Source organism: Globicephala melas, unplaced genomic scaffold, assembly GCF_963455315.2.
Source record: "Globicephala melas unplaced genomic scaffold, mGloMel1.2 SCAFFOLD_233, whole genome shotgun sequence".
NCBI classification, from domain to species: Eukaryota; Metazoa; Chordata; class Mammalia; order Artiodactyla; family Delphinidae; genus Globicephala; species Globicephala melas.
Genome location: NW_027207404.1, coordinates 121,387 through 135,240, shown reverse-complemented (window position 1 = coordinate 135,240; position 13,854 = coordinate 121,387).

Sequence of the window (13,854 nt, the reverse complement as noted above, 5' to 3'; positions counted from 1 at the left end):
TGTCCCCTAACCCTAACCCTAACCCGAACCCTAACCCTAACCCTTCCCCGAAGCCTGACCCTCACCCGTCCCCTAATCCTAACCCGTACGCTGACACTAACCCGCGCCCTCACACGTACGCTCCCCCTAAAGCGTTGTCGTACCCTCACCTGGACCCTAAACCGTCCCCGTTCCCTAACCCTAACCCTAGCCCGAACCCGAACCCTAACCCTTCCCCGAAGCCTGACCCTCACCCGTCCCCTAATCCTAACCCGTACGCTGACACTTACCCGCGCCCTCACACGTACACTCCCCCTAAAGCGTTGTCGTACCCTCACCTGGACCCTAAACCTTCCCCCTCCCCTAACCCTAACCCTAGCCCGAACCCTAACCCTAACCCTTCCCCGAAGCCTGACCCTCACCCGTCCCCTAATCCTAACCCGTACGCTGACACTAACCCGCGCCCTCACACGTACGCTCCCCCTAAAGCGTTGTAGTACCCTCACCTGGACCTTAAACCGTCCCCGTCACCTAACCATAACCCTAGCCCGAACCCTAACCCGAACCCTTCCCCGAAACCTGACCCTCACCCGTCCCCTAATCCTAAACCGTACGCTGACACTAACCCGCGCCCTCACACGTACGCTCCCCCTTAAGCGTTGTCGTACCCTCACCTGGACCCTAAACCGTCCCCGTCCCCTAACCCTAACCCTAGCCCGAACCCGAACCCTAACCCTTCCCCGAAGCCTGACCCTCACCCGTCCCCTAATCCTAACCCGTACGCTGACACTAACCCGCGCCCTCACACGTACGCTCCCCCTAAAGCGTTGTCGTACCCTCACCTGGACCCTAAACCGTCCCCGTCCCCTAACCCTAACCGTAGCCCGAACCCGAACCCTAAACCTTCCCCGAAGCCTGACACTCAACCGTCCCCTAATCCTAACCCGTACGCTGACACTAACCCGCGCCCTCACACGTACGCTCCCCCTAAAGCGTTGTCGTACCCTCACCTGGACCCTAAACCGTCCCCGTCCCCTAACCCTAACCCTAGCCCGAACCCGAACCCTAACCCTTCCCCGAAGCCTGACCCTCACCCGTCCCCTAATCCTAACCCGTACGCTGACACTAACCCGCGCCCTCACACGTACGCTCCCCCTAAAGCGTTGTCGTACCCTCACCTGGACCCTAAACCGTCCCCGTCCCCTAACCCTAACCCTAGCCCGAACCCGAACCCTAACCCTTCCCCGAAGCCTGACCCTCACCCGTCCCCTAATCCTAACCCGTACGCTGACACTAACCCGCGCCCTCACACGTACACTCCCCCTAAAGCGTTGTTGTACCCAAACCTGGACCCTAAACCGTCCCCGTCCCCTAACCCTAACCCTAGCCCGAACCCTAACCCTAACCCTTCCCCGAAGCCTGACCCTCACCCGTCCCCTAATCCTAACCCGTACGCTGACACTAACCCGCGCCCTCACACGTACGCTCCCCCTAAAGCGTTGTCGTACCCTCACCTGGACCCTAAACCGTCCCCGTCCCCTAACCCTAACCCTAGCCCGAACCCGAACCCTAAACCTTCCCCGAAGCCTGACCCTCACCCGTCCCCTAATCCTAACCCGTATGCTGACACTAACCCGCGCCCTCACACGTACGCTCCCCCTAAAGCGTTGTCGTACCCTCACCTGGACCCTAAACCGTCCCCGTCCCCTAACCCTAACCCTATCCCGAACCCTAACGCTAACCCTTCCCCGAAGCCTGACCCTCACCCGTCCCCTAATCCTAACCCGTACGCTGACACTAACCCGCGCCCTCACACGTACGCTCCCCCTAAAGCGTTGTCGTACCCTCACCTGGACCCTAAACCGTCCCCGTCCCCTAACCCTAACCCTAGCCCGAACCCGGACCCAACCCTTCCCCGAAGCCTGACCCTCACCCGTCCCCTAATCCTAACCAGTACGCTGACACTAACCCGCGCCCTCACACGTACGCTCCCCCTAAAGCGTTGTCGTACCCTCACCTGGACCCTAAACCGTCCCCGTCCCCTAACCCTAACCCTAGCCCGAACCCGGACCCTAACCCTTCCCCGAAGCCTGACCCTCACCCGTCCCCTAATCCTAACCCGTACGCTGACACTAACCCGCGCCCTCACACGTACGCTCCCCCTAAAGCGTTGTCGTACCCTCACCTGGACCCTAAACCGTCCCCGTCCCCTAACCCTAACCCTAGCCCGAACCCGAACCCTAACCCTTCCCCGAAGCCTGACCCTCACCCGTCCCCTAATCCTAACCCGTACGCTGACACTAACCCGCGCCCTCACACGTACGCTCCCCCTAAAGCGTTGTCGTACCCTCACCTGGACCCTAAACCGTCCCCGTCCCCTAACCCTAACCCTAGCCCGAACCCGAACCCTAACCCTTCCCCGAAGCCTGACCCTCACCCGTCCCCTAATCCTAACCCGTACGCTGACACTAACCCGCGCCCTCACACGTACGCTCCCCCTAAAGCGTTGTCGTACCCTCACCTGGACCCTAAACCGTCCCTGGCCTCTAAGCCTAACGCTAGCCCGAACCCGGACCCTAACCCTTCCCCGAAGCCTGACCCTCACCCGTCCCCTAATCCTAACCCGTACGCTGACACTAACCCGCGCCCTCACACGTACGCTCCCCCTAAAGCGTTGTCGTACCCTCACCTGGACCCTAAACCGTCCCCGTCCCCTAACCCTAACCCTAGCCCGAACCCGGACCCTAACCCTTCCCCGAAGCCTGACCCTCACCCGTCCCCTAATCCTAACCCGTACGCTGACACTAACCCACGCCCTCACACGTACGCTCCCCCTAAAGCGTTGTCGTACCCTCACCTGGACCCTAAACCGTCCCCGTCCCCTAACCCTAACCCTAGCCCGAACCCGAACCCTAACCCTTCCCCGAAGCCTGACCCTCACCCGTCCCCTAATCCTAACCCGTATGCTGACACTAACCCGCGCCCTCACACGTACACTCCCCCTAAAGCGTTGTCGTACCCTCACCTGGACCCTAAACCGTCCCCGTCCCCTAACCCTAACCCTAGCCAGAACCCGAACCCTAACCCTTCCCCGAAGCCTGACCCTCACCCGTCCCGTAATCCTAACCCGTACGCTGACACTAACCCGCGCCCTCACACGTACGCTCCCCCTAAAGCGTTGTCGTACCCTCACCTGGACCCTAAACCGTCCCCGTCCCCTAACCCTAACCCTAGCCCGAACCCTAACCCTAACCCTTCCCCGAAGCCTGACCCTAACCCGTCCCCTAATCCTAACACGTACGCTGACACTAACCCGCGCCCTCACACGTACGCTCCCCCTAAAGCGTTGTCGTACCCTCACCTGGACCCTAAACCGTCCCCGTCCCCTAACCCTAACCCTAGCCCGAACCCGGACCCTAACCCTTCCCCGAAGCCTGACCCTCACCCGTCCCCTAATCCTAACCCGTACGCTGACACTAACCCGCGCCCTCACACGTACGCTCCCCCTAAAGCGTTGTCGTACCCTCACCTGGACCCTAAACCGTCCCCGTCCCCTAACCCTAACCCTAGCCCGAACCCGGACCCTAACCCTTCCCCGAAGCCTGACCCTCACCCGTCCCCTAATCCTAACCCGTACGCTGACACTAACCTGCGCCCTCACACGTACGCTCCCCCTAAAACGTTGTCGTACCCTCACCTGGACCCTAAACCGTCCCCGTCCCCTAACCCTTACCCTAGCCCGAACCCGAAACCTAACACTTCCCCGAAGCCTGACCCTCACCCGTCCCCTAATCCTAACCCGTACGCTGACACTAACCCGCGCCCTCACATGTACACTCCCCCTAAAGCGTTGTCGTACCCTCACCTGGACCCTAAACCGTCCCCGTCCCCTAACCCTAACCCTAGCCCGAACCCGGACCCTAACCCTTCCCCGAAGCCTGACCCTCACCCGTCCCCTAATCCTAACCCGTACGCTGACACTAACCCGCGCCCTCACACGTACGCTCCCCCTAAAGCGTTGTCGTACCCTCACCTGGACCCTAAACCGTCCCCATCCCCTAACCCTAACCCTAGCCCGAACCCGGACCCTAACCCTGCCCCGAAGCCTGACCCTCACCCGTCCCCTAATCCTAACCCGTACGCTGACACTAACCCGCGCCCTCACACGTACGCTCCCCCTAAAGCGTTGTCGTACCCTCACCTGGACCCTAAACCGTCCCCGTCCCCTAACCCTAACCCTAGCCCGAACCCGAACCCTAACCCTTCCCCGAAGCCTGACCCTCAACCGTCCCCTAATCTTAACCCGTATGCTGACACTAACCCGCGCCCTCACACGTACACTCCCCCTAAAGCGTTGTCGTACCCTCACCTGGACCCTAAACCGTCCCCGTCCCCTAACCCTAACCCTAGCCCGAACCCGAACCCTAACCCTTCCCCGAAGCCTGACCCTCACCCGTCCCCTAATCCTAACCCGTACGCTGACACTAACCCGCGCCCTCACACGTACGCTCCCCCTAAAGCGTTGTCGTACCCTCACCTGGACCCTAAACCGTCCCCGTCCCCTAACCCTAACCCTAGCCCGAACCCGGACCCTAACCCTTCCCCGAAGCCTGACCCTCACCCGTCCCCTAATCCTAACCCGTACGCTGACACTAACCCGCGCCCTCACACGTACGCTCCCCCTAAAACGTTGTCGTACCCTCACCTGGACCCTAAACCGTCCCCGTCCCCTAACCCTAACCCTAGCCCGAACCCGAAACCTAACACTTCCCCGAAGCCTGACACTCACCCGTCCCCTAATCCTAACCCGTACGCTGACACTAACCCGCGCCCTCACACGTACACTCCCCCTAAAGCGTTGTCGTACCCTCACCTGGACCCTAAACCGTCCCCGTCCCCTAACCCTAACCCTAGCCCGAACCCGAACCCTAACCCTTCCCCGAAGCCTGACCCTCACCCGTCCCCTAATCCTAACCCGTACGCTGACACTAACCCGCGCCCTCACACGTACGCTCCCCCTAAAGCGTTGTCGTACCCTCACCTGGACCCTAAACCGTCCCCGTCCCCTAACCCTAACCCTAGCCCGAACCCGAACCCGAACCCTAACCCTAACCCTAACCCTAACCCTCTAAGCCTAACCCTAACCCTAACCCTAACCCTAACCCTAACCCTCTAACCTTAACCCCTAACCCTAACCCTAACCCTAACCCTAACACTAACCCTAACCCCTAACCCTAACCCTAACCCTAACCCCTAACCCCTAACCCTAACCCTAACCCTAACCCTAACCCTAACCCCTAACCCTAACCCTAACCCTAACCCTAACCCTAACCCTACTCCTACCCCTAACCCTAACTGTCTAACCCTAACCCTAACCCTAACCCCAACCCCAACCCCCAACCCTGACCCTAACCCTAATCCTAATCCTAACCCCAACCCTAACCCTAACCCGAACCCTAACCTACACCCTAATCCGTACCCTAACACTAACCCGTAGCCATACCCTAACCCGTACCCTAAACCTAACCTGTACCCTGACCCTAACCCGTACCCTGACCCTACCCCTAACCCTATCCCCAGAGCTTCTGGTGCCTAAGAATTTATAATGTTAACCGCCTGTTACCTCACCATCAACCAGAGAATTGTGCACCAGCTGATCACATACCCTGTGACACCTCTCCTTAACTTGGCCTTTAAAATTGCTTTGCTGAAATCCTTCAGGGAGTTTGGGGTTTTAGAGCACAAGCCACGCGGCCTCCTTCTATTGGAACTTGTACAATTAAGGCTGCACCTTCCTTCACCACACCCGGTGTCAGACTGGCTTTACTGCACTCGGGCAAGCGGACCCACATTTTGTTCAGAAACACTGGGGTCTCCCACGCTCCCACTCTCCTTGTGCCCCACTGACTGTCATCTGCTCCTCCAGAGTCGTGTTGCAGCAAAAATAGAAATGAAGTTTTCCCTGCCCTGAGAACAAGGAAAACAAAGGGAACAGCGAAGAGGCTAGAGAAGAAACATAACCTGGCCTGAAAGAGTTCATCACTCCTTGTTTTACTTTGTCACTCATTTGTAGTAACTAGATTTGTACTTTACAAGACTAACCTCACTCCATGACACTATGTAATTTACCTCTGGCACCCATCATCCCTAACTCTGTGAGAGTTACATCACGTGCCTCTCACTCCCTAACCTTATTATGTCCAGCACTTACATTCTATACGCCCCTCCTAAAAAATCACCCCCTATGGTTTTTGCATTTCAGAAACAAGGTCACCGCCGAGAAACCAGACGCAAACGGACGCAATTACCAGACTGCTGGACCCCAATTACCGGGCGGCCTGATGCCAACTATGACTCTTTTGAAATAATGCAAAGGAAAGGAAGAATGCAAGACCTTCACTACTTTGACCCTTATCCTATACCCTGACTGCGAGAGTCCCACATATAAAATCTTCCCTGATTCTCAAGGAGGGGATGCCCAGTTCTTGAGGCGCTAGCCAGCTGTGTCTTCCCTTCTGCCTGGCAGAAAAATAAAGCCATCTCTTTTCCTCCAAAACCCGTCTCCGTATTTCTGTTCAGCCTCGGTGCACAGGGAAGCCGAGATTTCGACAACAGTCTGTGGCCAGTTCCCACACTAATTCCCCTCTACGCCCACAGCCCTGGCCCAAGCCCGATCTGGTGCCTGGTTCCTCCATCAGGCCTGACAAAGCTCCCTGCCCGCACGGTGCGTCTCACATCCCACCCCAACCTGGTCTTTCTGAAGCATAAACGAGACGGACTCTCTCCCGCCTGTAATCCCCCAAATGTTTCCCCACTTCCGCTAGGGTATCTGCCGGGAGAGACATCTGCCAAGGCCCTGAGAGTCCCCGGAATCCCCACTAGGCTGCTGGCTCCTGAGCTCCCTGACAATGAGCACCTCAGCAGGCCGGGCGACACGGCAGGAAACCCCAGAACTGCTCACCTCAGGACTGGGCCGGCACTGCCACGGCCTGATCAGAGACAGCAGAGAAGGGTTCCCCAGCTGGGACACAAACTCTGCACGAGTGGCCTCTCCTTGAGCCATTACATCACCTCGTGTGACTTGACGGAAGGAAGGACTGAAGCACACTTGGTTCCTAAGGAGGATGGTATAGGCTCAGTCACGTCCCCCCAAATTCACATGCTGAATCCCTAACCCCCAGGACCCCAGGACCTGGCTGTATTAGGAGATGGGATTTTTAAACAGGTGATCACGGTAAAAATGAGGTCACTAGGGTGGGTCCTAATCCAATAGGATTGATGTCCTACAAGAAGAGATTAGGACACAGAGAGGCACAGGGGGAGACCATGTGAGGACCTGGGGAGAAGATGGCTGTCTAAGCACCAAGGAGAGAGGCCTCAGGAGAAGCCAGCGTGCACACACCTTGATCTCCGACAGCATCCAGGACTGGGAGATAGGTCTGTTACCCAAGCTGCCCTGTCTGTGCTATTTGTTACGGCGGTCCTGAGCAGACTCACACGCAGGGTTAACTCAGGGCTCAGACTGGACACAGCCCACTCTCCATCCCCCTGTACGTGGGTTACAGGATCCTCAGGAACTGAGGAGGGGGTCCCTGAGGGGAGGCACAAGATAGAAGATGCTAGGCATTAACATGGCTGCATTCATGTTAAACGTGCCTGAAGTCCAATCCCACGAGATGGTTTTCTCCTGTATGTACATCGGCACCTTCAGTCTGAACTGCAGATCTCTGGCTTCACCACCTCCACTGAGAGCATTAGCTTCCCTGCTGTGGACCGTCTCCTATAGGATTTCCAGAACCACAAAGCATCGAAGCTTCACAGGCCCCAGAGTCTGTGCACTAGCGTCCAGGTGACCGTCACACCAGGGCCGCACAGCTGCCCATCAGAACCCATTTCCCTTTCTCCTGTTCACAGCTACCCTGCACCTCCCAGCCTTCCCACCCCTTACAACTGGGGTGCAGTGTCTCATGTTAGCAAGGGGAAGGGGTGGAGGTGGTGAGGGCCTTGGCCAGCCTGCATCCTACAACAGAGGGCATGAAGCCCAGTTGGTCACCCCACCCTGCTGGTTGGAGACCTCACCTGGAAGCAGGGAGGAGAAACAAGGGGGACAGAGCCTGGGACCTGACACCCACCTGCCCTGGACTCTCACAAGAAAGGGACAGAGACATCTTGAACTTCAGGCCAGTTTTGAGAGACACTTTGTTCCAGCAACAAACTTTGCCTTAAAAGTCAAGGTGCTTTACAAACCCCTCCCCAGCTGTCACAGAAAGTCAGGCTTCATCTCATCACACTTTTCTCAAACCCCAGCTCACACTGAGACTTCCTCTTAGGTGATGGTGCTTCAGAGCAGCCCCTTTAAAAGACCCCTGGAGTTCAGCTCTCCCAGCCCTGCCTTCAGTTTAAGGGAGAAGTTTCCTTGACAGCCTTGACAAACCTGCTCAGTTTCCTTGACAACCAAGCTTCACAATCTCCCAAACTCTTCTCCTTCAAACATACCTATTCTAGGCTGGATGAGCCTAAAGAGACAGTGCTGTCATCACGTGCCAGAAACCGATTCCCCCAAGCCCATAGTTATTGGTTACATGATGCTATTGATGATGAGATCCCGGAAGAGCCAGCTTTGCAACATAACCATTTCTGGACTCGGCACTGTGTCCCTTTCCACGGAGAGAGTGGAGTGACTGTTTCCACGGACCCCGTGGTGGAAGAGCTCACCTAATGCAGCCAGGACTTCATCCCTTCCCAGTGATTTCAGGGTCCTCATTCTCCACAGACCACCACGGCCCCACGTGCACCACCTACATGGCTACTGTCTTTGCCAGTCCATATGGGACCTTGGTAATCTCCTAAAAGAGTGTTATTTTATACACAGGTAATGGGTTGAATGCTGGCCCCAAAACATGTGCCCCCCCCAGAACACGTGAACAGGACCATATCTGGGAAAAGGGTCTTTCTATATGTAGTTAAGGATCTCGAGGTGAAGTCATCTTGGGTTAGGGTGGCCCTCAATCCAATTGAGAGAGTCCTTATGAGAGACAAAAGAGGAGAAACACAGATATAGAGGAGAAACCACGTGAAGACAGAGGCAGAGACGGGAGGGATGCAGCCACAAGCCTGGGAATGCCTGGAGACCCCAGAAGCTGGAAAAGGCAGGAAGACCCCTATCCCGGAGCCTTTGGAGAGACTTCCGTCCTGCAACACCTTGATCTCAGATGTCTGGTCTCCAAGACTGGGGCAGGATGAATTCCTGTTGTTCTAAACCACCCAGCTTGTGGTCATTTTTTATACAAGCCACAGAACAGTCACACAGACCCTGCTCTGTAGGATTCTGGAAGTGCAGATCTCATTAAAGGCCGACAGAGGCTGGATTGCAGAACCCATAGAGTCAGATTGGGCCCCAGAAATCCTAAAGCAGTGGCTGGACACCAGAATGTTGAGGGGTCAGTCGGCAGCCAATCCCTAAGGGTGCCGGCTGCACACAGCCTCCCCAGCTTTTTTCTTTTCCTTTTTTTTTTTTTTGCGGTACATGGGCCTCTCACTGTTGCAGCCTCTCCCGTTGCAGAGCACAGGCTCCGGACGCACAGGCTCAGCGGCCATGGCTCACGGGCCCAGCCACTCCGCAGCATGTGGTATCCTCCCGGGCCGGGTCACGAACCCGTGTCCCCTGCATCGGCAGGCGGACTCTCAACCACTGAGCCACCAGGGAAGCCCCCTCCCCAGGTTTTTATGCCTGTACATGTTGGGGATAAGTATTTCCATCCTGATTCAGGACCTCTGAGGTCACCGTTCACGTTGCTAATTAAGAACCCACTAGTTACACAGATGAAAACCCTATCAGAACACTTGCCCCAGTGGTAAACAATTCTGACCAACAGACGTGGGGAATCGTCTCCCATGCAGCCAGAAGCCCCCCGCTGCAAGGAGCGTTCTCATTGCAGGGCTGGGGGACGGTGCCGAGGCGTCTGTGAGTAAACGTGAGCTGAGCCCCAGGCCAGCTGCTGCTGAACTGTTCCCACCCTTCCCAGGTAAAACAGCTGAATGTGTGCAAAGACTTTAAAGCCTAGAGGAAAGGGCTTGGAGCCACCCCAGCCACAGCACGCCGGCCAAGTTGGTGCCTGCAGGCCAGCCAGGATGGTCCTGGTCCCGGGTGCTCTTCTGGAAGCTTTCCATTTCCCTGCCTGAGGAACCCCTCCTGTCCAGGCCCCCACTGCTTTTCTCCTTCCTCACCTCTGCCCGGGGAGAAATTCCAGCGGCAGGTATGGGTGACACATCCTCTTCTTTAGCAGGTGGCAGCCCGGCAACTCCTGCGGAAAGTCCAGCAGAGCCCCACTCACACTGGGCCACCCACAGAGCCGTGGGCCCTACTCCCTCCTACCAGCCCAGCCCCGACACTGCTGACGGGGCAGAGAATATGGCATCAGGCCCAGCTGCAGGGGCTCTTGCTGTCTGGAGCGGTGTTTATATTGATCTCAACCCAGGCACACCTGGGGAGGGCTGGCGGGCCGGGTCAGGCTGCCCAGGCCACCCAATCCTCGCCCTCAGGGGCTCATAGCTGCAGAAAACGGGCCTTGCTGCACTGGCCAGGTCCAAGGAACAGGTGTGGGGTCCTGAGGGTCAGGATAGACACGGGGCTGCAGCCCTGCTTGTTTTCTAATCGTTTTCTCTGGTCCATGAGTGGGTGACAACCTCAAGACCCTCTCCTAATGAAAGGAACCCAGGAGTCAGGGAGAGGAGGGGTGGTGGGTGGAGACAGAGGCCTGGTGCCCCAGCTGCAGTGCAAGCCTCTGGAAGACCCGGTGGAAGGAGGCCGCACAGAGTGAAGCCCAGGGTCACAGACCTGTCGGAGCTGCTGTTTGTTAGTTCAGGTCCTGCTCTGAGGTGCTCAGGGTCAGCTCTGAGCGACAGGTGAGCTGGGGGTGCTCTGCAATGAGGGCTACATGCACGGTTCCTGTGTGCCCAGCCTTGCTGGGTGCCTGCCCAGGTGAGCTCCATACCTGGGGAGGGGCCTGGCCATGAGGGCCCCAGGGGCTGCTGGGTGCCTACCCGAGTGAGCTCCATATCCAGGGAGGGGCCTGACCATGAGTGCCCCATGGGCTGCTGGGTGCCTGTCCAGATGATCTCCGTATCCTGGGAGGGGCCTGACCACGAGAGCCCCGTGGGCTGCTGGGATCCTGCCCAGGTGAGCTCCATATCCTGGGAGGCGCCTGGCCATGACAGCCCTGTGTGCTGGGTGTAGGGCATGTGTATGAGCGCCCTCTCTGTGCAGCCGGCACAGAGTTGCTTACCAACTTCCCTGTGGGCAGTGCTGGGATGAAATGAGAACCAGGAGATGCCACGGGCCCCCTGAACCCGTCCATCCAGAGTGATGAGGTGAGTAGGTGGGTGCTGGCCACTGGGCTGCGTGAGGGAGGCCCCACGGGTACCTCTTATGTCTTCCACCTGACACCACAGAGGCCTCCCCAGGACAGAGCAGACAGCCTGCCTGGGGCAGGTGGGAGCTCCTGGTGACCCTGCAGGGGACATGAGAGGGACAGACCAGGCAGGAGGAGGTGGGAGCCCAGGCAGAGCCATGGGGCTCAGGGCCGAGGGGGCCTTTCTGGGTCTGAGCTGAGAGTGGACGTGCAGGTGGTGCGTGTGATCCAGGAAAGCTGCCCTGGTGATGTGAGGCTGATCCTGCTTCAGTGACAAGCCTTCCGGGTGATCCCAGAACAGGACAGTGAGACGGATCCTGTTAGAAGAAGGTAAGTGAATCCCCCCAAGAGGAGGCTCTGTGAGCTGGTCCCGGGAGGGGGTGAAGGGAACAGGCATGGAAGCTGCAGGGAATGGGCCGTCCCCCTGGGCGGGTGGCGGGTGCAGACCCCACTCCGTGGTCCCACAGCTGTGCTTCCGGCTGGATTACTTGGCTTCTGGGAGCCTCAGCTTCCTGGTCTGCTCCTGGGGTGATGGTAGCATGGACTGACTAGTAATTTGCTCAGAACAGGGTAGGAAGGGGTCTAGTGGAAATTCCACAGAACACCGTCAGTATGGGAATCGCAGGCCCTGTTTCCCGCAGGTCTGTCTTCAGGATGGGGAGAGCAAAGCCGAGCAGACTTGTAGCAGAGCCTGGGGACGGGCTCCGTTTGGTGGGTCCCCCTGTTTCCTGAGTCTCGGAAGGGGCAGCTCCAGCGGGCAGTGGCAGGTTCACCCCACACCTGGGAGCATCCAGACCTCAAGGCCCAGCAGCCCCCGAGCCCTGTGTCTGGGCCCCCGGGAGGCAGACGGGACAGGCCAGCGTCCTCCTCAGCTCTCTTCCTGCCCAGAACATTCGGGGTCCGGGCCGTCATTAGGGAGAAGCAGGGATGGGGTGTCCCATGTGGGAACAGGACATGGAGCGGCTTGTGAACGTGAACGTCCACACCGGGAATGTGGGTCGGTGGGACGCGGGCACCAGGGGGGGCAGGTGGTGGGCCTGAGGAAGCAGGGCGAGGCCGGGGTTCGGGGGGGGGGAGGTACAAGCTTCGCCTGTGCCGGGCCTCAGACTCCACGGGGCTTCCCTCCCCTGGTCACTGGGCAGGAGGGGCCGAGCAGCGTTGGTGGAGGGACCCCTCGCATCCCCAGGCCCTAGCAGCATCAGCCCTCCAGGCTCTGGGCCGGGGAGCCTGAGGGGTGCAGGTCCAGCTGTGCCCACAGGGAGGCCTGGAGGGGTCGGGCGGGAAGCACGGGTGTGGTCTCGCCTGTGCAGAAGCTCCCGAGCCAGTGTCCAGTGGGAGCCCTCACCTCGCACGTGGGTTTCAAGTTCACAGCTCAGATCACCTTCTAGCCGTTTGGTTTGTTTTCTAGACACAAAGTCCTAATATCTCCTATGTCCCCTGCCCGTGAAAAGGCACATCTCACCTGGCACCAGGTGCTGCCTCTGGTCCCCCCTGACTGGACGCCCAGCAGCCAGTGTCACCACGTCACGACTGTCAGGGGGTGTCAGGCGTGGGGGGACGAGAGCACACAGTCCAGGCCCATGAGGCGCCGTGCCATCCACGGAGCCGGTGCTGTGGCTGTAGGTGTTCCCTCCCCCACCACGCGGGCAGAGACCACCGTCCCCTTACAGACTGTTACCAGGTGAAGTCATGTGCACCCTGCTCGGGCCCCAGCCTGCGAGGTGCTCTGCCTCAGCGGGGAAGGTTTCCTTTTCCCACGTGGGTTCAAGTAGGCAAATAACAGAACCAAAGCCGAGACCAACACAGCACAGGCTCTATTCAGTGGCCAAAGAGTGGAGAAGCGGGAACTGAGTTCACAGATCACCTTCTCGCCCTCCTGGAGAGAGAGGTTTAATTTTAAAGAGTAAAGACAAAGGGAGGAGGAGGGAGGCTAGTGATGGGATGAAGAGGCCTTCTGGGGAAGGGGCGGGGCTTCTTCCAAGGGGCTGGGGTGCCACCTCCTTTTACCCGTTTCTGGTCCTTCATGTCCAGCCATGGCCGCCGGTGGGTGTGTCACTTAATATGCTGATGTAGTAAATTCAACATGTGATGAGACTCGGGGTCGGTTGGAGGTCACATTCGTTGCCATCCTGGTCCCAGCTGGGTCCATCTCTTTGTTTGTTTGTAGCGTCCTTTCTTATCTCTGGACCCCTTAACTTAAATACTTAGGGGAACTCCTGCTGAAGGTGGGGGTGCAGGACAGCCCTGTGAAAAGTGGGTACACGGGTCCTGAGCAGAGCCTGGAGCAGCTCTGACAACAACAGGAGGCTGAGACGGGCGGCCAGTCTGACGCCCACACTGGGGCCTGTGGTCGACATGCGGAGGGGGTCAGCCGGGGGCACGTGTCAGGGAAGGTTCTCAGTGTTTACACAGAAGATGTGAACGTGGGCCCAGATGCACAGCTGCCTGCAGACGCTGCTACAGA